Source organism: Falco peregrinus, chromosome 7 (assembly GCF_023634155.1).
Source record: "Falco peregrinus isolate bFalPer1 chromosome 7, bFalPer1.pri, whole genome shotgun sequence".
In the NCBI taxonomy this organism is placed as follows: domain Eukaryota; kingdom Metazoa; phylum Chordata; class Aves; order Falconiformes; family Falconidae; genus Falco; species Falco peregrinus.
This window is the reverse complement of record NC_073727.1, coordinates 28546456-28567936: the sequence shown is the minus strand read 5'-3', so window position 1 is coordinate 28567936 and position 21481 is coordinate 28546456. Positions and strand designations below refer to the sequence as shown.

Sequence of the window (21481 nt, the reverse complement as noted above, 5' to 3'; positions counted from 1 at the left end):
ATAAGAACCCCAGTTTTCATTGAAGAATGAATTAAGAGACCCGTGTTGTAGGAAAAATAAAACCTTGAAGGCATGCCCTGATTGCATGGGAAAGGCTTGGTAACCAGAAGAGGATAGAAAATAACAACTCTTTTATCACAACAGGGGAAAAAAAATCCTCTTTTTTTATTTTAATTCAAATGAGGTTTTTCAGCTACGGATTCTTTCTGTGCTACAGCAGTCATGAGAACTCCTAAGAAAATTTATACTCTGCATGTCTTTAAAGCTCATGGGTGGAGTAGTACACATGTGGAGCTAAATCAATGCCCTTCATGTCCAGCTTGTCATACTGGGATGAGAGGCTCGCAGAGTCTCTGCTTAACTTCTTGCACCCTATTTGCAAGCTTTCTGTGAAAAGTATTCATATTAACATAAGTGGAAAACTTTTACTGGGAAAGGCCCTGTAGGGTTGCCTTTAAGGCTTCTTGGCTCCATCTTGTAAATCATAGTAGATTAATTAGATGTTATGGCTGCAAACCACAGCTGAAAGAGAAGATCTATTGGCCTAGTTATGTGGCTAAACAAGCTTTCTATGCATCCACAGAAGCTCCACTGCTCTTACGCGCAGTCTGCTGAACATAATCACAAGTGGCACTGTTTCCACATATTGACAGTTTCTGCTCATTGCAGGTTCTTGTGTTGTACTTACCAACATGGTGCCTGAGTACCCTAAAGATGTACACTTAATTTCCAAAACTGACATGCATGAGAAGTAATGTGGTTACTCACTAATGTTAATTGACTTCTAAAAAACCAAAAAGTTTTTCAGATAGTACTGATCTTGATATGTTTAACAGAAATAGGGTGGAACTTATCCACCAAAGCGAAAAGTCTTTTCAAGCATTCATCCTTCTTTTTCAGTGAAGCAGCTTCTGTCACTCACTTGCCAATCCTTGACAATCTTCATTCATCACATGCCTCTTTTTCCGTTGTTTTCCCCAGACTTCCTATCACTTTCAGATGATGAAACACCACCAGCCAAAGACAGCAATTCTTGGTGCTGTGTTCTAGAGGATGTGGTGGTTTTCACCAGAGCTGGTAAACACACGTGCATAGAAATAACACGTGAAGTGGGAACAACTTCAACTGACCCTGTTTTGATTTCAGTTGCTTTCTCAATTTTTAATGAAAGCTGCCTTCCTTTTGTTGAAAGATTCTACACACACACACCCCCCCACACACACACCCCCCAAACTGTCTAGTTCTTAAGCATCATTAGGTAAAGAAGATATTATGTAAGATATTATGTACATGTAAAGCTGAACATCAAAGTTAACTCTGTATTTTGCTGGATTGATTCAGTTCTTATTCTCCCAGGTAACCAAAAAGAGCATCAGATCACCTCAGAGCAGATTGTAATTCTTTATTTTTCTTTCTTTCTTTCTTTCTTTTATTTTCATGGGAAAGAATGGTATATTGAAGCTGCCTGAGCAATGTTGGGGTTTGGGTTGGGGTTTTTTTTCTAGTTTTAAGTAAAGCAAATATGACCATGGGGAGGAATAATTTTATCCCAGTGGTCCTGATGCTGATCTCTTTTTTGCCAAAGTAAATCAAGAATAATCTTACCAACATCAGTACAGCCACATCAGTAAAATTCTAGTGGGAATATGGAATATGGCACAGTATGTCTGTAAAGTATAATGAAAGATTGCAATGGGAATTGTTGTTCCTGTGTATCTCTGCAGGAAATCAGTGGAATTTGGTATTTGAGATGGTTGAATAAAAGAAACTTCTAGTTTTAGTTAATCAAGGCTGAGTTAATTAATCTGACATGTGACAGGAGAACACTGTGAAACTTCAACCATGTCATCTGAGACTGGACTGAATACCTCTGCTCTGGAACTGAAAAATGCTTTTCAAATCTGCTGTTAATATGATAATGGTTGGCAGCATTTGGGCAGGGTGGGAACTGACATAAAAACAAATTGGAAACAAAGGCTGCTGCTCTGTTTCAAACCTGCCTGTTAAGTGTTGCAGAGCAGTCCTTTCTCTGTGTATTTATGAAGGAAAGCAGGAACCGGTAAGATAATTTTGTTAGCACAGGCCACTTCTTTGCATTCTTCATGGCTGACAGTGTCTTCACTCAAACTGCAGAACCAATTTCTGAAAAAGCGGCCATTTAGGCTGTTTAAACAACTGACTGGGTAGTGACAGGCTGCTTTTACGGGCTGCACAGATAGATACATGGTGCATCCATACCCACAGCGCTGCCTCATACACCTCACAGCTGTCCCTTGGCGTGCCCATGGAAAACTCCAGTTCCCCCATAGCTGCGGGTGTTGCACAAGGCTGCTGCAACAGCCAGGAGAGAGCAGGGACCAGTGGGCAACGTATGGAGGTTGAAGGATGCTGCCTTTGAGGGAGGGAGGTTAAATCAGATCCCAGGAGGTTCAGTGCAGAATTACATTCTTTTCACTACCTGCCTGGAAACATACTAAAAGCCTTCATATTGAGAAAACGAGAAACTGCTGAAAACACACAATAAACACATAAACTGTCCAGTCAGAGAAATTAGAACAGGAAAATAATAATTCCTCTAATTTACATGCTTATCAGTTTAGGATGAGAAGGTGGTCAAGAAGAGACATTCAACTCATTTTATAATTGGCTTGTACTTCATTTCCAAATGAGAAAAAACTTCCTTTAATGGGCAAAGGTGCTGAAAAGATAAGCCATCATGATACTTGCATTGAGAATGTACATACGGCTCTCTCCAGTCTGCGCACCTTTGTATGGCAGCTCAGTCTGTGAGGTTAGGCTTCTGTGAGGCTGTGCTTCCTCTGGAAAGCTGGTGGGGCTGAGGCTCTTCGGGTCACGTACATACGATCTGGTTTGGGATTTGGAGTGCTGCTGTGTCGATTTCACTCAGAAAGTTAAGACAACTCTTTCCTCCTAGCAATACCCAGCATTTTATGGGCAGCAGGTCTGGCGGTAGCGTTTGATCTGTCAGCGGAACTGGGCCTTCTGCTCAGCAGAGTGACCCGGGGAGCAGGGGGCCTTGGGGCGCCTCGTGTCCAGCCTCCCGCTGAAAGCAGGCAGGTCATGCAGCAGGTAGCCCAGCCACGTCTTGTTGAGTGTTGAGTATCTCCAAGGATAGAGATTCCACAGCCTCTCTGGGCAACCTGCTCCAGCTGGCCACCTTCACAGAAATTATTTTTTTTCTTTTTACGCAGCCAGAATTTCCTGTGTTGTGTGTTGTGAGTGCTGCTTCTAGCCCTCCTGCTGTCCACCTTTGAGGACAGTCTTGTTCCATGTTCTCCACACATTCCTCTTAGGTGCCTGCAGACTGCAGCAAGGTCTCTCATTAGCCTTCACTCCTTAAGGCTGAGCACAGTTCTCTCATCCTCTCATTGTAAGTCATATGCTCCAGTAATGGGTCTTCTGGTGGTTTCTGTTGCCTTTTTTAAAAAAAATCCAGATAACTGGAATATTTGGAAGCTGCAGTTAAGAGGACATGGCACAGGACGAAGTATACAGCTACCCTTACACTCCCTAACATTAAAATAAAGAAGAGCTCACATGTGATCTTGAGCTCACGGACTAGGAAAGACAGAGTACCGTGACACAGGAACGAAGAATCCCTTCTTATGGTGGCTTGCCAGCTGTTCTCCCCCACTTACATTTTGTATCAGGTACTACATGGTAAGATGTAGTAAGTAGCTCTTACTTACTACATCAGTAGATGCAGCAGCTGATACTCATATGGATCCAGGTTTTGAAGGAAAACACTTCTGTAGCACTTATCATAATATATGCTTATTTTACCCTCTTCCTTTTGCCACAAAATAATTAGTGTTATGAATACATGTATTTAAATACATGTGAACATAGAAATGCATCTATTTATGAGAAATATCTTCATACCAAATGTCTCTTTTTTTAAATACAGGTTCCTTAACTGCATTCATGAACTCTTTGGACAGGGTTGTCAGTTTGTAGTGCGCTGATGAGTGTGTGTGAGTCCCACTGGCCCTCCCTGTCTTCTCACTGTCACACAAAGCTGCCAAGGGTCAGTATGTGTTGCAGCCCTCCTTTCACAGCGAGCATGCTGTAGCCAAGGCTGTGACATGGATAGTGTCATAGTTCCATCCACACCTTGGTTCCTTTTGCGCTGTCTCTCATGTCAGTGTCATAGTAAGGCATCTCTCATCCCAGAGGTGTGGATGCTGGGCCGCTGGCTGTTCCTTTTTCTGACTCTCATAGAAAACAGATTTCCTGCTAAGAAAATTCACATTGGCCTTGTGTCTGCAGGGAGATGTCCCCTCAAGGGGAAGTTCACTATTTATGTCCTCCAAGAGCTAGAGATTTCCTCATAAAACTGACCCCTTTCTGTAGATCATGTGCCAGAGCTTCAGCTGCTGTAGCTGGCTGTACAGTTGTGCTGATGTGGTGAATTTAGGTTAGCAGAGCAGCTGCTCTTGTCCCAGGTAGCAGTTTGTATTGAATAACTGTTGCAGAGCTGGTGCACTTGAACCTACATAAATTGTATGTGATGTGTACATATTGCATATACAGTCTATATATGGAATATGGTGGATTAAAGGTATATGCATGCTCTTTTGTGGTACTTTGAATAACACTTAGGTATAAATGAGGTTTTATTTATTGTACATACTGTTGTTAAAGGGTACTTTGAGATGAAGTGTGTTGATGATCATTTTATCCTTCTTTTTCTTATTAAACATTTATTACAATAAACTTTGTTATTTCAGACTACTGCCTCAAGAGATTTATAGCATATTTAACACCTCTCTTTTTTTAACATAATTTTAGTTTGAGGATTTTTTTACTTGTAACTTTCTTAGTGTCGACACACTGCAGTAGGTTTGCACCATAGTAACACGTTACTCAGCATGGAATGTGAATGCTGCTTTTTGCCTGACAGTTAAGAAACAGGAGGTTTGTGCTTATTTTGAAATGGGGACACACTAGCACAGTGTGTTTACCAACCTCTGTTAGACATTGATGCAAATAGTCCAAGTTCTGTTTCACCACACTCAAATTTGAGTTCAAATAGAAAACCATATATTTTTAAAAATACAAGTTGCTAGTATTCAGCTTTTTGGTGGCAAATTGTTAAGCCGCTTGGAATTCATTCCATAATGCAGACAAAATTTATCTTGGAACTGAGAAGTTGATGGGCATGGTGGTGTGGTGGTCATGATGATATGCCATGGCTTCACATGTCTCTAAAACATATTGAATAACAGCTAAATAGGTAATATGTGGCATGTCAAAATTTGTGAGAATGGACTGTTGTTTCCCTGAGGGTAATTGCACTTCATACATATGCAGCAGGTGGAAGAAGCAATCTGTAGAAATTCCTCCCAGATTTCGTCAAGAGTTCCTCGACTAAGTGCGGTCAGCTCTGCAGGTCTGTGCTGGAGGGCTTCCCAGTGCTACTGCCCTGAGGCAATCTGTCAGAAGGATTTACACCAGAGGTACAAATACTAGAAGCTCCAGCTTCTTAGAAGTTGGGGCAATCTGATTGTCAGGGTTGGACAGATGCCATAGGCTCAGAAATCTTGGGTTATTCTAAAAATTATTTTCATGGAGCAGAGGGAAACCAGGAGGTGAAAATCTGTATGAGAACCCCAGATTCCTATTTTTTTCCTTCTTCTTCATCCCCAGTCACGTAATTATGGCTCTCTGTATGTGTTTTCACAGCATTCATGGCAAATTCATTGTTTTTGTAGGAACCAGCTCTGACTGTGTCTTGAACCTGCCAGAGCAGCCCTGATACTTGCTACCACGACAGCCTCTTCACTGCCATCCAAGTAGCTGTAGCTGCTCTCTGCACTGTTTTTCAGCAGCGTCTAGAAGGAAATGTAGCCAGTTGGCTGCTTCTTATTCATTTTAACTTTTACATAGATTTCTATTAAAATACTGACATGTGAAATGCTTTGGAAGGATGCACATTAACTATTATGTTATTAAATTATAGTATCTGGATGTGGGCTCAAAATAGCTCTGAAAGCAAACAATGGAGTAGTTCATTAGGTCTTAGTCTGAATGACCTTTGGCATTAGTTACTTCAGGTAGTTGCTACTGCAAGAGATCACAGTAAGAAGTAAAAGAGAAAAAAGATCTACCCTTTGAGATTTAATGCCTTCTCTCTCTGTTGAAGCAGAAAGTATGATACAGCTGCCATGGCTTAATCTAACTCATTTAATTTTACATTGCAAGGGACTAGGTGTATGCACATGGCCGGGTTTTGTGTTAGTATTTGAGGAAGAGTAACTTTCATGTGTGGAGAAAGAGGAGGTCACTTCTCAAAACGTACAAATTTTTAGTTGCTTGCTATAAAAAAAAAAGGTTTCTTTAATATTTCTTCTTAAACTCTTCTGTTTTCATCTGTTTTCATAAGATTTCTTGCAGAGTGCTTTCTCGTACTTGGGGGAAAAAAAAAAAGCATTTAGCAGATTCAGAGAAGGAAACCCGTAAACTAACTCAAGTTCATTATTAAACAAACAACCTTCAGCAGATCTTACTTCTTGGTGTGCCTTGACTCATGGTTTTTAATGGTTGGAGTCCATGATACTGGGCACTGGCGCAGCCACACAATTACACAGCGCCTAGCTGCCCTTGGTAGGTGTGGGAACCAGCTCAGCCTGGAACAGTGCAAACCTTCATGCAGTGCAGGTGGCTCCTCTTGCATAGTCTCTAATGAGAGACAGTATCCGTTGCTTTGAATTCAATGAGCTTTTGAAATGCTTTTAAGTCATCAAGTGGCTGAGTAAGGGGCTTGCTCTCTTAATGGAGAGGAACGATACATCTACATCTATTGGTTATTCTCTTATTGTTTCGTCCTTCTCTCCTCCTGTCTCTCTACTAAGTGAATGGAGGAAAGGCAGGAGATGTGTCGTAAGGGTGTGTGGGAGTATGTGAGGACCACAGCTGGCTGGATTATGCTCAAACAACTGTGTAGGACAGGAGGTGTCAAGCCTGGCAAGGTTTAGGCCCTACCACCTATGGGGGGTGATGTCCATGTGAACTATGGCCAGGGTGATGCCTAGGACATGTGGAGAACCGACCAGTTCATTTCAAAAGGGAGCCCAGGAGCAAAGTAACGTGTGGCAAGGGGGAACAGTCAGAGGACCAGGACCCAGCAGCAATTCATGGACCAAAACAGTAGCTAAGACTGCATGAAGGCACTGCTTGGATCCCTGAAAATGTTGCTGCTTCCTTATTGATAAAGCCCCTGGATATGCCTAAGTGTATCTAGCTTATAAAGAAAACAGCTAGAAGATTTTGTGGGCAAAAAGAAACACAACTTACTGGTTAATAATGTTGACACTAACGCTAGCACCTTTACAAGAAAAACAATCAGTCCGCTGAAAGGAATCCTACTCTGGGAAAGAGCTAAAAGGGGTTGGATCTACCATGTTCTTTTGCCCTTTTGTGGGGCATGGAGATGCCTGTAGATCCTAGTCATGAAGTCTGAAAGGACACATTGGCCAAATAATCTAGTCTTAGGTAAAGTGGATAAATGCACGGTGAGAATGGACAGTTGTTAATCAAAAATCTGTAGTGTTCTCATTATCACAGCAAGAAAGAGTTCAATTAGAAATCAAATAAGAGAAAAATAGTAATGATGTTACCTCATTTAATTTGATTTTTCACTTCATATGTATTCATTTAATCTATTTACAATAAAGAAATTTATGACATTTGTGTTCATTATATATAATTACATATATTGATATTTGCTTATATTCCATGTTGAATTGTGGCTTTTATTGGTAGATCTGTCATTCCTGAAACTTACTGTTTATAATCAATATGACATTTCATCAAATAACAGATGAGAAATCCTATCTATTACTAAGTTTGAAAGCAATCTTTTCTTGGCAGAATATGTGTGTTCATTTGAACTGAACAGTATCCATTTTATAAATAAGTCTACATACTGTCAACACATTTCTGACTAGTCTCCTGAAGTCTGATGGGAAACAAGTCCATTCGGCAATTAGAGAATGCCTATAAAATAATAGGACTTTCAGCAACAGTAGTATTAGGGAGCTTGAGTACTGCCCTCGAAAATTTCAAGTTATTTAATTCATGTAATACACTTATAGGAAAGAAGGGAAATGCATATATGCAGCTTTCCTCCAGAAGTTTTTTCAAATCTCCCTCCTTTTCTCTAAAACCTCGAAGGTAGTTGAGGTTGTCAAAGCAGAGCCCTTAGAATACATTCTGTTTATCTTGTGATCAACTTAGCTGAAAATCCTGTAACTCAGAGCACGGCTTATTTGTGATCTGTCAAGAGCCCTTGAGAGCTCTCTCTTAAGGGGTTTATTGCTTTTGCTTCTCGTGCTGTCTATGTCGCACACAGGAGTGATGGCAAACACTGTTTGGATCTAATGCTAAAATCTATATCTCTAAGTGTCACTGACATCAAAGGAATCAGACCCCTCTGATTTCCAAGGTCCCAATCACACATCTGAGAGAGTTCTTTTGTCTCCTTCACATGACTATTAATCTCATCTCCAGGGAGAGCTTGTGTACTTGCAGAGAAGTTTTGTGGGGCTGGTTTCCATGTTTGTTTTCTGGAGACAAACTGTTGGTTTCAAAGATACTGTGCATAATATGGCATGATTTCACAGAGCTGTAGTTGAGATGTTTTATTATTTATTTCAGCTGAACATTTACTCTATGAAACTGAGCAATCAAAAGAGGGCTTTTGGGACATTATCAGTTCAGTCTAATGTATGAGCTCCGATTATTGTATCATTATAATATGCTGCTCGGTGTCTTTTGCCATTGATTTACCTACATTTTTAAAATTGCTCAATCAGAAGCCATTTATCTGATAAATTATTAACAAATAAATGTTCCTGATGGAAAAACAAATAATTCAGTGTCGTAAATCATGTCTCACACAGGCAACAGCAGTCAGAAGTTAACTGCTTTTGAGCCAAGTAAGTAGTTTATGTAATGTACATGGAAATTATGTAGTGAAATAAACATTTCATTGCAAAGAAAGGATGGCTGTTATTTTCCTAGACTTATACCAGATTCTGCAGTGTCTGCATTGTACATTTCTATTTTCTTTTATTAGTACACCAAACATAAAACAAAATTTAGTTTCAGGTATGCATAGGCATCTGCGTTTGTTAGACTCTGACCCTACTGGAAGGTGCTCAAACTGGTCCTTTGTAATATTTCTGTAGAAACCTTTTGATGTAATTCTGCTTCTCCACTCAGAAGTACTTTTTCTAATATTTCTGTAGAAACCTTTTGATGTAATTCTGCTTCTCCACTCAGAAGTACTTTTTCTTGATTAATGGAATATTTACAGGGTTAATGTGTTTGGCAGGTCATGTTGGCATTGATGATTTTGCAGGCTTAACTGTATTCCAAATTCCTTGAGGTCTGATATACTTTGAAAGAAAGTAGATGTGTTCATGCCTAAAGCTAGAAATTGTAGTACAGGGTTGGCAATTAAATACCATATTCCTGTTTCTGTCTGTGTTCCATTTCTTCAATATGGAGGCACAGATAGATAATTTAAAATAAGAAAAGAAAAAAAAAACAACAAAAACCAAAACCAAACACAGGGGAAAAAAAACAACCCCAAACCAGAAAAAAACAAGAACGGTCAAACAATTCTCACTAAATACTATTAATATTTTCTCCAGATGGGTCTGGCATTGTTCTCAGTATAAAAGTGGGGTTTTCACTGATTTACAAAAAGCCTGTAAATCACATTTCAGGTCAATGTCAAGGGTAAAAGGCAGCAGAGTAGCAACAGCACATGCAGTATATCATCTCTTGCTAGTGAAGTTCTAACATTATTTTTCATGTAGCCCACTTAAAATAAATGTAATTAGCAATTTTCTGTTATTGGGAATATTTTCATTTGGAGCTTACTATTGAGAAACACATTTGATGTAAATTTCCTTCCCCTTCCTCCCTACCCTGAACTTCAGATTCCAGGCTGCTAATGTTTACAAGATACTGAGACAGTACTTCCAAAAACTTGAGCTGGCAAGTACTACTTCTGGGGCCCTACTGCACAAAATTTCTGTTTGGTCTTGAAGAAGGGAACTGAGTGTTTGTTGTATTGTTTGGGTTTTGGTTGTATTTTGGGGGTTTTTTTTCCAACTATGCAGCAAGCATCTTCTCTTTTCATACAGGCTCAGCGAGTTGTACACTATTTCAGCAGAGATGTCTGATCTTTCCATCTGCGTACCTGGAGTTGCTTTATTCCTTGACTGGTCTTTTCAGTAATCACTAAAGATTCTTGAGAATGAACACTGGAACAGATGAGTTAAATGCATCCTGAATGTTCTTCATCAAAATTAGATGTCCTGGACTTCCTGGATGTGCATAAGGACACAAAGGTTAGTGTATTCCTTAAAAGCCTGAAGTTTCAAGATGGTTTCATTTAACCATTAGCAGTGCAGACTATGTTTCAGTTTGTTGCTTAAACATAGCCCCAGGTGGATTAAATGGTGGATGGATGACAGACATCTAATATATAGTTGAGGTCATGCTTTTGACTGCTGTAGAAAAAATGTACTTAGTGAGCTGGTGCAACTTAAAGCCCTCTGAATGACTTGCTAGCTGCCGCCAAGAGCAAGACCTACCCATGCTCTGAGCTTGGTTGCCATTAGCCATTTTTGTGGTATTTCTTCTGAGCTTCAGTTTAGTGCATTGTAATCATACTCATCTGATTTACAACTGGTCAAAAGGGGATGAAAAGAGTATTCTAGTTACCTCTGTTCACAAGATGGTCCTTGGTTACAGCCAGTGGGGATAAGGGGGTTGATGTTTGTCCACCTGTGTGCTTATTTGTTCAAGGTGGCATGTGGGCTTCAGGGTAATGCTGAAGACATATATAACTTTGAAAAAAACCTAATTTCTTCCTAATGGCAACTATTAACTTCCTGGAAGCTGTGAGATTTTAATAAAATGCTTTTATTATCCCTTGATATCTGTTAAAATATTATATCATCTATGGATATTGGTCTGTCTCCACTCTGCCATCTCCAGAAATCACCCTCAGTCAGGACAATTCACTGACGTAATTTTTCTGTGGTACAATCGAAAATGTAGAAGAAACCATTCTGCAAACAGATACATGCTCAGAAAGGTGGTGGAATGTGTGTGGGCATATGTGCGCATCAAGTCATGTCTCAAACACATAACAGACAAGGAAAGTAACAAGATCATAAAGATACATCATGATTTTCAGCACCAATCATAACATTATAAAAAAAATGTTTATAATGATGTGGATAATGCTACGTGCAGTAGAGAAGGAAAGTGAACAGTCATGTAACCTTGATTTTATTCTATGATTGCCATCTGTTTTCCATCCTTTGCAGAATATTCTTCAGGATTATTGCTCCGTCTGGGTTTGGGGGAGGAAGGGGCAAAGTTATTTTCCATTTTACACTGTCAACCTCATCCTATTTGATTTGGCCATTAAAAAAAAAAGAATTAGTTTTACAAATACTATTTGTTCTTATTAAACATTTCGACAACCTATTAAAACAGTTTCAGGAAACCTATTGGCTAAAATAGATGGAGTTCAAACTTGATGCAATTAAAACTACATGAATTGAGTTCTGCTTGCTCATTTTTGTGGAGGGATTCTAGTGACATCATTTGAATAATCGCTTTTTAATCAATGTTTTTTTGTCTACTGCTCTAGCTAGAATGCTTTTCTTTTTGCATTCTAAATGCCTAGTCCCTGTATAAAGTAAATAGAAGACAAAAATATCATTCCTCATCAAAAGAAATTGTTTCCCCATTGGCACCAAATGTCTACTCCAGATAGGAGAAGAGGAGAAAAAAACCACAATAACAATACAGTTTTGTTTAATCTAAGTTCTATTGAAGTTACTGAGAGTTTTTTAATACAGTTCAGTAGGAACAATAACCTGCATATAAAAATACAGACTCCATTTAAAGGCAGAAGGTCAGACAAGTTGTAAGATTTTGCAAAGATTTCCATGTGGGCAAGAGCTATGTTAGTTCTGTGGAGTGCACTCACTGTGTAGCTAAATATTTTACAAGAAAATAAGATTCATATAGGAGATATATTGTAGCTTTAATGTGTAATCATTTTTTTTATAATATTACATCTTCTATACGTGTGTGTACTAAGGGGTGAATACCTCACACAGTTGCAGAGCTCAAATTTCAAGTGCTGTGAACTCCACCTCCCTGCACTGCATTCATGTTTTTACTTCTTGGGGTATTTGTGTAATACGTATTTGTGTGGACCGTTAAATATATATAATGTATATGATTACAGGTTCTGCAAACTCAGTACAATTGTTGACACAGCCTTGCTATGTTAGGGTAGGTAAAGCTAGAAGATCCTATGTATCTTTCAATGTGCTTATGGTATTGCTACTAAAGCACACATTCATTAATACCAGTATATAAATTTGGATGAAAAATTATGCAAACAAATGCTTTATTTTTCAGTTTTGTGGACTTTGTAGTTTATGCTATGACAAATGTTACAGACATTATTTGATAGATTGGAGATCAAATTTTCATTGATAGGTAATGGATATGTTCATTTAAACAGCGGAAATGAAAAAATGAGCTAAATTATCTGACTGGCTGCAAACCTGGTGGAGTTTCACCTGTCCAAATTTTCCACAATGACTTTTTTTATTGGCAGAAGAAAACACTGCAAGAACAGAAGTGCAGCTAGGTTTAACCACTAGGCCTGTGGAAGCTTAAGTAGTAAAAGTAAGAAATTACCCTGATGTAAATGAATAATATGTTATACTAGATTAAGTACCTAGCTTATTAAGTCAAAAGAAGTGTTGTGCATTTAATGAAGAAGCACACACACAAAAGAAAATATATGATGGCTTATGAAGTGGGAATGTTTACCATAAACCTAGATTTGAAATTGATCCTGGAGATTTTGTGTGAAGCCTATACAGCATACAGACCAAGCTCTGGAGGTTACAGCTTCATCCTAGAGGTTGAAAGGAGAGTCCCCTGACAAGGGGAAGACTGAATTATGTCTTGGGAGGTTGACTTAATATGCAGGAAAAAAGATGTCTTCTGTCAGTATATTTTGTGAGGAGGAAAACCAGAAGTGATCTAGCCACCACTTCAGAAGTAGGTCAGAGCTGTGAATCCTAATCCAAAGCAACATGACTGCAACTCAGCATAAGGTCTCTTAAGTTCCAGAAAAATGGGTTGTGTTTAAGACATGTCTCTGCCCTTGTCATCACCTTTGCCTGATATGCTGGCTTTCCTGAGAACCATCTTTCACACAAGAGTAACCACACCTTCCTCTCAGCTATTTTGCCTCTTCAGCAAACCTAAAGTTACATACTTCTGTCTATAGCAGCAAATCAGGGCTTGGGCCTGAGTGTGATACCTGGCTTCTGCTCAGCCATCCCATCTGTTCACATGTTCCCTAGCATGGTTTTGCCCCATAGCCCCAGACAGTGCCAGGGTGGAGTTCAGGGAGCAGCATAGGGTAAGGACGGTTTCCAGGAGGCAGCTAAGAATACAGCCACCTTGACTTGGGGTGGAGATACTGGGTCACCCACACTCTGGGCAAGAGAATTAGCGCTGGTCTGTTTAAATTACAAACATGCACACAACCAGTGTTGCAAAGCTGAAGCCTCCTCTAACTTCAGCTGTGGAGCACTGATGTCCATGCAAGTTGTTCTGTCATGTTTCTTTACCTTTAACCTTTTCACTGGTCACTACTTAAAGAACAGAGAATTTGGGGAGGTTTAGCTGAACCACCCCCTCTTCCATTTTAGACACTCAGACAGTATGTAATGCAAAGCATTTGCAGTATTTGTGGCTTTTACACAGTAGATAACGATTGTTCAAACAACTACAGTGGCCTCTCATACTTATCCCTGGGACTGTTTTCTTTCTCTTTTTTTTTTGGTGCCATTTCTAGCTTGAATGAGATAAAGAACTTGCATGAATGAAGTTATGTTTTCCATGCTGCTCTTGTGGGGGACATTTACTCCCTGTAGTTGCTTGCTACTTTGTGGTCTTTTCATTTTTGTATAGTCTTTATTGAATACTTTACATATGAGTTTTAGCTTACTGCTGTGTTGGGCATCATATCTATTAGTAGATTCTGATGAAATGTCTATTTTACAATTTTCTTCTGTACAAAAAAAAGAAGCTTGTAAACATGGAATTTTTTCGGTAATAAAGTGATGAGGGAGATACGATGTTCAGCTTTATTAATCTAATAATTAAATTAAGATAAAAGTATAAAACCATAACACTACTATCAAAAATTTTAATATCAAACAGCTTTTACAAAAGGAAGTGAAGAATATATGACTTTCCCTTTCTCAATAATTTTATTCACATAAGATTTAAAAATATTTGATTTAAGAAAATGTGGGTATTTTTACTCACTTTGAAAAAAAACCACATTTCAAACAGCAGGATGTAATTTCAGACTATTTGCAGTCAAGAGGCCTCTGCTGAGCAAAATACTCATTCAATTTAGGAATGCAGATTATAATAATTTTCCTATCTCCCTCACAGCGGGATTCCTGTCATCGTTTTGCAAACTCACAGGTTGCAGTATTGAATGACTAGCTAACTTCAGTTCCAGGTAACACATGCTCCAAGCATATTCTCATTAGCTCAACTTAGTTATAATGCAAAGCTGCTTAGTTTCACCAAGTGAAATGGGATACACTTAAATTGCCTCATCTAATATAATGCTTGTTCTTAATACATGCAAAGTGGTTTATGATGGCAAAGCTTGTAGAGCATGAAAATCGGCAGGGAAAGTAAGGTTTTCTGACTAAAACTGTCAAAAAGAAGTCCTATTTTGTATCATTACTTTTTAAAGAGGTTAAGAATGAGGAAGGAGAGATTGGAGTAAGAAATAGTCAGGCTAGAAAAACGTAAATTTAGTGCATTAACATTTTTAATACATCAGCTCTACCAACCAAGAAAATTATCAAGTAAAGCCGTTCTTTCAGTAATGTCTTCTGCACCATAAAATTACATGTAAAATACACACTGGTCAAAATATATTGCAGTAAGGAAAAACAGGCTTTATTCTGTTTTATCCAGAGAATTTTAAATAGTACACCATGTTTCCATTTGTTGTAATTATTAATCCAGCTTCCTGTGGCTGTATTAATTTGCAGGGACTTTTTAATTTCAGATGTGGATAAGCAATTATTTATCTTTCTTCTTCTTTTTAATGCGCTTTAAATAAAGTGACTGTATCCCAATCTCATATACCTTGCAGACACAGAAGCTGGTTTCAATAAGACCCCAAAACACCACTGGTAAAATTGTGGTTTTTTTCCAGTATCCTGCACCTGCAGTCTGACCATAGGGCTATAACTCCTCTCCCTATATTCCTTTCCAATACTTCCAGAAAACTGTTCAGAGAGGGGCTAAGCTGCTGCAGGCTTTGCAGATGACACCCAAGCGCATATCTCATTTTCCACAGATGTAACCAGAGCCGTCACAAAGATGTTGCACTGCCTAGAGGAAAGTGGCTCCTAGAGAAGAGCATCTGGCTGAGACTGAAATTGGGTGAGATCCAGACAGTACTGGTTGAAAGGCAGAAATGATCCAGGCAGCCAGTTGAGCAAGATTCCTAGGCATGTGCCATTAAGCATTAGTTTGCAATGAGGCTGCTCACATCCTTGGAAAAAGGCAGGGATAAGCATTGTCCCTGTTGCTTAGCTGTGGCCCCAGAGAATGAACCAAGAACTCTTCCTACGAAAAGCATTTGCGACACAGTTTTTTTTCAGTCTTTCTTAATTTTTCACTGGGTTTAGAAAACAAGGCCGCAAAACCAACAAAGTCTAGAAAACTATTCCATACCTACCAGGCAAAGGCCTAGACACAGACATCTCTGCAAACTTTCTGAGAGGTTGATATAACTCATAGTATCCAAGGCTGTTTCACTCTTCACAGTAAGAGAGCATTGCTCCTGGACCGCAGTGTCTCTGAGGCTCCTAGTTGCATTTTGGTGGAAGGCACTGTTCTTGTTCTCAAAGGTACAGCCATTTTGGATCTCTTGATATCCATGAGCATTTTTTCCTTTTCCACAAATGAACTGCTTCTACAAGAAACGATTTTAAAACTTCTGAGCAAAGAGGGCTCCTGAGAGAGACATAATGCATCTTTTCTTGTTATGCAGCGAGCTTTTAGGAACTGTACACACCACAGAGTCCTTTCAACAAATAAGTTGACTTTCAGAAGTTCTGTACATCTACTGAAATTAAGCCTTCTGCTCTTGGTAGGAGAAAGGTGAAAGATGAGTGATTTAAACTCTGGGATGTCATCAAACATCCCTCATCTGTGAAGTGCCAGGACACAACAGTGTTAGCTTATAGGAATGGATAACTGGTGGGTAGAGATGAAAGTATATGTGAAAGCTGCAAGCAAATAATGCCCCATGAAAACACACAACTGGAGCAGCTGCACACAATACCCTTGGGGAAGCTGGAGTCCAGTTTCAGGATGGAACAGGTATTGGAGCCTGGTCCCAAACATTAATGAAAAGTTACGAGTGTCTTTATGGAGGAGAAATAACTGTAAAACTGTTAGTATTCACTGTCAAAATCTTGAACCTTCTCCCTGACAGCATTATCTTTGCTTTACTTGGTTCCCTCAACAGGGAGCAGAGAGAAGGCATCCTGGATCTCATTTGTGAGGATTTTGTTGGTGTAAGCAGTCACCTGCAGTTTTATTTCCCTGGATTTTCTGAGGTCACAACATGACCCAAGTAAGACATGGTCATCTAAATATTTCTCTTGTGTTTCCTCCACTTCACATTCAGGAATAAGCAAGAGTAAAATGGTAATATAGGTCTTTAGCTTTTTGCTTTTCTTACTGGTGTTTGCATGGTTTTGATTTTTGGTAGATACTTCTCAGAGAAATTTCTGTCTCAAAAGCAAAGATGCTTTCAGAAAGCACTCAAGTCACCCTGTTTGTTTTCCATATATATTTTCCATTATATGAACTGAAGTACTAAATTTAATTGGTTAATCTTTGGGCCTCATGAGGAAAATACATTCCTAGAACATTTTCCTCCTGGTAATTCCTTCCTTTTAGTCTCTTCACTGGCTCACCAGCTGTGCTGCTTATCACAGCTTCATTCACTTTATGAAAACTATTTAAAACATTCTCCATTAAAAACTGTGTAGAAAACTCAGTGCATGTTTGTGAAGCTCTTGTAGGAACATGTAGTTATTGGGAGGAATAAAATAAAAAATGCAAAACTACTATTCAATTGGTATCTGTGCAGCCAAGCTGTACTTATTGCTATCATGAATAAAGCATTTGTTTTTCTAAATTGTGTGTATATTCCTAGAGGGGTACTTAAAAAACAGAGCTTGTTAGAGAAGGCATGGAAACAATGCAGAATTTCTCCTGTTTCAGTACTCAAATAATAAGGCATAATCATAAATTCTTACTGCAGTCCGACCAGCTAAAAGGGCATGGAGGACTCCTCCAGAAATCTGGGAATTTCTTTTTCTTGACCATTTGTGTAACCCAGATCCTCTGAGGAATGAACGGCCAACCGATCCACTTTGGGGTCTGCTTTTGTCTTCCCCCAAAAAAACTCCCTGTCTCTCTGGGCAGTCCCAGTGGAGCTGGGAGCAATGAACACTCCAAAACATTATCCTGGCCAGCTTTTGCCTCCTGAAGTTTTTGGAAGCCAGAAGACTAGGGTGTGAACATTTTGCTCTTGACGGGGTATAATGAGAGCTGGTGTGCTTTGTTCAGCTAGGAGACTCACATAAAATACTGGGTTCCTTGGGGAATTTATGCTTGTCAGTTTGGTTGGTGTTTTTTTCTGGATTTGTAACTGTTACTTTAAATCTTAAATGCTCCTTCCTTCTCTAAAATAGAATTACAAACTCAGCTGCAAAATGCGTATACTAAAGGATGCCAAAAGTTTTCTGTGTCCTTCCTTTTGTTCTCATAGACAGTGGTATTTTTCTCTCCTTTATTAATATGCTGGTATCTTGATTAAGATCAAGAAAGCTGCTGTCGTAATGGGCCTGACAAAGTGTGCTTTAACAGCTATTGCATAGTGCTTCAAATATCTTTTAATATTTCAAATATACTAAAATTGAACACATAGTTTACGAATATATAATTGCAAGTTGCTTTTTATATTAGTAATGTAAAAGGAAAAAATATCAAATAGCTTTCTTTTCCTTATTGTTTTTGATTGATTGTTCTAGCTGACTTTTATATTGTGTGGCACAAATACCATTCTCTGAATTTTTTCTCCTTGCAGATTAATGTGCATAGAAATGAGGTAGCAATAGTATTTTCTTTCCATAAACCACTTCCTTTTACAGCTGTATGTATTGTATGACTCCATCACATGGTAAAATGCACATATTGCTACATGTATATCTGTAGCAGTTTGTTTGAAAGTGTCAGCTGTGCCTTTATATAGTCATAAAACAGCATAGACAAATCTTGGCTATTTGAGTTTTTAACATCTTGTAGATGTAGTGTTCTAAAATATGTAAATGCATACAATGGATAGAACTTTCTGATGTAATTTTGCGGTCTAATGTCATGTAACACTAAGTTATTCCTAAGCCATGTCCTTAAGAACAAAAATCTATCTCTTTATATATGTTTCTGGATTATTGGCGTGGTCCTAGAAGAATATAAATAGCTGAAGTATAATGCAAGCAGGATTTGGATACAGAAATGTACCAGTATAATTGCCAAAAAAACCCACAAAAAAACAACAGGAAACAAACAAACAAAAAAAGCCCAAAAAACTTTAATGTCCACTTAGTATTTGAGGATTCACAAGTATCTTAGCTTGCAAGAAAGATTGTCACTTCAAATAGTGCAATCACACAGATACAGCATTGCTGTATTGGCTGTGCTGTGTATTCAACTAACACTCATATTCTGCAGGCAGATCAGATCTCATAAGCCAGGTGCCTCCAAAAATTTGTCTTCTGCATTGACCAGACACTGAAAGTTTCTCAGTAATCTCATGCTTCTCACCTGAGAACATGGGCATTTTTTCCCTGATTTGAATACTTAGGCTTTACTTAGAAAAAGCAAAAAGGGAACAGAGACTGAACTCTAAAATTTGGTCTCTCATTTTCAGAGGTAACTGACACCAAGTCTGCTTCCCAACACCAAGTCAGCAGAGATTGTGAAGCCGTAGGATAACATATGGAAAGTGTATTCACTAAAATACTGTTCTGATTTTCACTGGCTTGTGCTCATGCATTGGTATTCTTATGCTATCATATATAGAAATTATGTTCAATTGTAAATGGAAGAAAAAGATGGAAAATAAATGGGCTGTGCACTTTATCCACTTCTCCTTACTGTCCCATATCAGAGATGCTTATTTAACAATTCAGATCCCTGAACAGCTTAAATCTGTGGATGTTTAAAAAAAAAAAGAAAAAAAAGTTTTTCTACTTTTGTTCTGTTTTGCAAAATTCAAAATGTCACATGAAAATCACCCTATTTGTGGCTCACATGAAAATGTTTGGTTCTTTTCAATTTCATGTTCTAAAAATGACATGGGTCTGAAGTTTATTTTTTTCAATATCGTCCCTTAAAAAAGAAAAACCGAACTGGAAAGATGGGTTTGCTGCACCTAAATAGCTATTTCTTTCATCAAATATATCCAAGATTTTAAGTCAGCTTCAGAAGATATTATGGCTTCATCCGATCCTCTTATCCACAGTAACTCTTGGAACCTGGCAGCTCAGTCAGGTGTGAAAAATAATCTCATTTTTATAAGCACTCCAGATATGCTGGAATTTGGTTCTTCAGTAAATAGATGACATGAAATACTTTTTTTTATCAATATTCATTCCAAGATAGTTGCATTACTTAACAATGACAGTGAACTAACACAGAGGAATGCAGAATTTCTGTGCCTATGGAGACTTGACATGCATTTGGATTCTTTGTCCCTGTTTCTGAATATCATGACTTCTTTACTTAGAATCTCAAATATAAACTAAAATAAAACAAGGAAACATTTTTCTTTTTTTTCCTTCCCACACACACCCCCCCACACCCCCCCACCCCCCGACAAACTGCTTAGATCTCACAGGCCCAAACTTGAATTGTACAATCTGTTCCTTGGCCTTATTGGAGGGACTAAGGAGTTTTCCTGCCTAGAAGCATAAGCATGTAGCAGAAGTCTCTACATTGAGAACTTGCTCATTTTAAGATGATTCTGTAATCAGCAGCCCAGATCTGAATCACAATCTGGAAGCGTTCATCTCTTGGCATTGATTAGAGGGAGAGTTTAAGGTGACTTCAGCTCCCAATTTAGGCGCTTAACTGAAAAAGTCATCACAATGGATGGTGCATCCAGACCCTAATGTTGCCACAATCCTACTCCAGATTCTACATGAAATCCAGGTGTAGCTGAAGCTGATAGGACTTGTGTCGTTGACCCCAGGCACCTAGAAGCTCTTCTCAGACCTTAATTCAAAACTTGCCAGAATGTTTAACCTTGGGAGATAAGGACATATGGAAATATTGTCAGAGCCTTAAAAGCTGTAACTCAAACGTGTCTGCAGTAAAACGTATCAAGCTTGTACCTTTGACACAGGAATGGGATGATGCATAACTCAATGAATATAAGAGGTCCTTTCCTTTGAAACTCCAGACAGCAGTGCTCTCTCAGCAAAGCTTAACAATATATAAATATCTCTTTGTCACTGTCATGAATGCTTGTTTACAAATCCCTCAAGCCCACAGAGTGCAAATAAAAATTGACAGGTAACATTATAATTGAAGGTGCATGCATATACACTGCAGTGGTTTTTATTTGTGCAATGCTGTGTCGAGCTGTGCCAAGCTCACTGAAGACATGGGACCATTGCAATCATTTTAACAAGTTATTTGGCTGCATGCATGATGTGATTTACTTCTGGGTCTCGTGAATGCATTCAGCTTTACTTGTTAACCTAGCAGAGCATTATTTATTAATGAGTTCTTCATGCTTTATTAAGCCTAATGTCAAAACACCTCTGTGGGACTCTAGGCATGTTCTCTCTTTGTGTTAAAGCCTTCTAAAGAAAATGAAAAATTATGCAGCAAGCTGCAGATAAAACCCAGTAGATATCAGTTCAATTACTCTTGATCCTGGCAGATGATGTTTCTGAATATTTGTGAAAGCACAGCATCTGATTGTGTGCTGGCTTAAATTAAAGCATTCTGCAATCTCAAATGTATGTAATTAGGGCTCCTTAGAAACCTAACAAGGCTACTGTGGTCTCCAAAACTGAGTGGAGTGCTCAGATGGCAAAAACTGACAAGTTCACCATGGAAGTAGGATTCATGCTTTTTTCTATGAACTGATGTTTGGTATCAGAGGAGGAGGCTTCTTTATGAGAACATTAAAATGTTTCAAAGTAGTAACATGGTGAATTATCTGTGAATTTCTGTAATTTGAGAGGACTGTTATGACTCAGAAAACTAA

General features: G+C 38.7%; 1 protein-coding gene across 2 annotated transcripts in view; it reads left to right on the top strand.

The window, feature by feature from the left end:
- The window catches only part of HS3ST5 (heparan sulfate-glucosamine 3-sulfotransferase 5), a 195791-nt gene that overhangs the window by 91054 nt on the left and 83256 nt on the right, over window positions 1-21481 (top strand). For both annotated transcript variants that reach the window (XM_055811304.1, XM_055811305.1), the window contains one exon: window positions 10179-10385. The gene's annotated coding sequence lies outside the window, so the exon portion shown is untranslated. The remainder of the gene's footprint in view (window positions 1-10178; window positions 10386-21481) is intronic.